Below are 3,281 nucleotides of genomic sequence, written 5' to 3'. Positions count from 1 at the left end.
TGTAGCACGTGGGCTCAGTAGTTATGGCTCGCAGGCTCTAGAGCACAGGCTCAGTAGTTGTGACGCACGGCTTAGTTGCTCCACTGCATGTGGGATCGTTCCAGACCAGGGCTCGAACCCGTGTCCCCTGCATTAGCAGGTGGATTCTTAACCACTTCACCACCAGGGAAGTGCCCCTACACCCACTTTTTAAAAAAATATTTGTTTATTTGGCTGTGCTGGATCTTAGTTGAAGTATACGGGATCTTTTTTTTTTTTTTTCTTTTTAGTTGCAGCATGCAGGATCTTTCAGTTGTGACATGCAGGATATTTAGTTGTGGCAGGTGGGCTCTTAGTTGCAGCATGCGGGATCTGGTTCCCTGACCAGGAATGGAACCTGGATCCCTGCATTAGGAGCACAGAGTCTTAACCATTGGACCACCAGGGAAGTCCCCTCCACGCAATTTTAAATCAAATTGTTTTCCGTTTGTTTTACCGTTGAATTGTATGAATTTGTATAGGTTTTGGATGTTAGCCCCTTATCAGATTTACCATTTGCGAATATCTTCTCCCATATTGCAGGCTGTCTTTTCCTTTTGTTCATCTTTATTTTGCTGTGCAGAAGCTTTTTAGTGTGATGTAGTCCTACTTACTAATTTTTGCTTTTCTTGCTTGTGCTTTTAGTGTCATTTCCAAAAATCATTGCCAAGAACAACGTCAAGGAGTTTTTCCCTATGTTTTCCTCTAGGAAGTTTATGGTTTCAGTTCTTATGTTTGTCTGCAATCCATTTAGAATTAAGAGGTTTTTAAAATATTTATTTGTTTGCACCACGTCTTAGTTGCGGTAGGCAGGTTTCTTAGTTGAGGCTCGTGGGCTCCTTAGTTGCAGCATGTGGGCTCCTTAGTTGAGGCACATGGGCTCCTTAATTGTGGCAAGCAGGCTCCTTAGTTGCAGCATGCATGTGGGATCCAGGTCCCTGACCAGAGATTGAACCTGGGCCCCCTGCATTGGGAGCACAGTCTTATCCACTGCACCACCAGGGAAGTCCCTAGAGTTAAGTTTTGTGAGTCAGATAGGGATCCAGTTTCATTCTCTTGCATGTGGTTATCCAGTTCTCCCAACACCATTTGTTGAAGAGATTATCCTTTCCTCATTGAGTAGTCTCATCAAATATAAGAGAGGGTTTATTTCTGAGCTCTTGATTCTGTTCCATTGGTCTATGTGTCTCTTTTTTTGCCAGCACCATACCGTTTTGATACTATAGCTTAGCAATATAGTTTGAAATCCGGAAGTATTATGCTTTCAGGTTTGTTCTTCTTTCTCAGGATTGCATTGGCTATTTGGGGGTCTTTTGTGATTCCATATAAATTTCAGTACTGTTTATTTTTTTTTTCCTATATCTGTGGAAAATGCCACTGGCATTGTGATAGAGATTGCATTGGATGTGTAGATGGCTTTGGGTAGCATGAAGAAAATGTCACAATTCTTTATTCCTCTCAATCAAATAGAAGGCATTGGAAGCCACCATCTGTTCAATACTGGGGCTTCCTACTCTCACTTCTCAGATTTAGGAGGAAGTCTTAAGAGCAAATGGGGTCAGAGCATGTATGGAAAGGCCCTCCCATCTTGAATCTGGGACTGAAACTAGGACTGCTCTGTGCTCTGACCCCAAGTATCAGGAGCCCTTAAAGGTGGCAGCTCCACTGCTCATGAGGCAAGCTTGGGGACCAGGGCCTCTCCCAGCCACCAGAAAGAGCTGTGTCCCTAGTATTGAGGGCCCTCACCCCCATCTCCTCTCAGAGGGCTCTGTCAGGCCCCAGGCCCTTATGAAACTTCCCTTCAGCCCAATTCTATCTCCTCTCACCCCAAAACCCTTCCCTCCAGCATCCTTGAGGGATGGGTTCTCTTCTCAGGGCTCACGTTCCTGTGTGAGCTTGGGGACTGAAATGCTCAAACTGGCCTTGCCCCTTGACACTGTAATTGTTCTTTATCTCCATTAAGCAGGGACCAGCTTTGCCTAGCACAGTACCTGCTACAAACTCAAGGCAATGAGCTTGGAAAGTTTGACCAATGATACTGAGCCTCCGTTTCCACTTGGTACTGAGGTCCAGTGTGCTTCCACACCACATGTCAGTTCTCTTTCCCTTGTGCCTGATGGAGAACCAATTCAAACTGGCTTTAGTAAAAGGGCATGGATTGGCCCATATTATTGAAAAGTGCAGGCATTGATATGGCTTCAGGAATGGCTGGATCTAGGTACTCAGACATGGCATGAGGAGCCCCTTTCAGTGTCTCTTGAACCTAGTTTTCTCTGTGGTGGTCTCATTCAAGTGCAGAGTCTGTCCTTATAATGGCAAGATGGCTGACCAGGTTCTCAGCTTCCCAGGAGTAAGCTGCAGCAGAAATCCAGGTTGAGTCTCATTGGTGCTGCTGATTGGGCACCTCTCTAGTCCTGAGCCAATCACTGTGTTGAGTGATTGGCCAGGCCTGGAACCCATAGCCATCCTCTGAGCTAGGAAAGGCTTTGTCTCTACCCAAACCTTGTGAACTGAGAGTGGGGAAGGGGCAAATCTTCAAACGAAAATCCAGGCCCTGTTGCCAGGAAGAGGACGAAAGGAGGCCAGGCAGACTACAACATCAAGTACCACTGCAGCATCCTTCACCATCAACTCCTGGCCTGGCCACTGGGGTCCTTAACCAGCTGCTGCTCCTCCTCATTCCCAGGTTCACCTACCTTCACCAGTGTAGGTTGAGCAAGTGCACTGGTGGTGAGTGGATGAGGGTGTTTCAGCACTTGGGGCCTTGCCCCTGCCCCACCTTCCAGGATTGGTACAGGTGGATCCCCTACCTTGGGCGGGGGTAGGTCTATACTGGGTTGAATAGTATGCCCCCTAATTCGTGTCCACCCGGAACCTTTGATTATGACCTTATTTGGAAATAGGGTATTTTTTTTAAGATTTATTTCTTATTTTATGTATTTATTTATTTTTGGCTGTGTTGGGTCTTTGTTGCTGCACGCTGTCTTTATCTAGTTGTGGCAAGCGGGGGCTGCTCTTCTTTGCAGTGCACAGGCTTCTCAGTGCGGTGGCTTCTCTTGTTGTGGAGCACAGGCTGTAGGCGCACGGGCTCAGTAGTTGTGGCTCACAGGCTTTGTTGCTCCACGGCATGTGGGATCTTCCCGGACCAGGGCTCTAACCCATGTCCCTTACATTGGCAGGCAGATTCTTAACCACTGCACCACTAGGAAAGTCCCTGGAAATAGCGTCTTTACAGATGTAATCATGTTAAGATGAGATCATAT

The 3,281-nt window shown here is 46.7% G+C and overlaps 1 non-coding gene across 1 annotated transcript; it reads right to left on the bottom strand.

The window, feature by feature from the left end:
• Window positions 1-355: 355 nt before the first annotated feature.
• On the bottom strand, window positions 356-427 carry TRNAR-CCU (transfer RNA arginine (anticodon CCU)). The gene has a single exon. It is a non-coding gene; the product is annotated as a tRNA-Arg (tRNA).
• Between the last annotated feature and the right edge of the window lie 2,854 nt (window positions 428-3,281).

Source organism: Hippopotamus amphibius, chromosome 9 (assembly GCF_030028045.1).
Source record: "Hippopotamus amphibius kiboko isolate mHipAmp2 chromosome 9, mHipAmp2.hap2, whole genome shotgun sequence".
NCBI classification, from domain to species: Eukaryota; Metazoa; Chordata; class Mammalia; order Artiodactyla; family Hippopotamidae; genus Hippopotamus; species Hippopotamus amphibius.
Note: the sequence above shows the minus strand (reverse complement) of the source record. Positions and strands in the feature narration are given on the sequence as shown.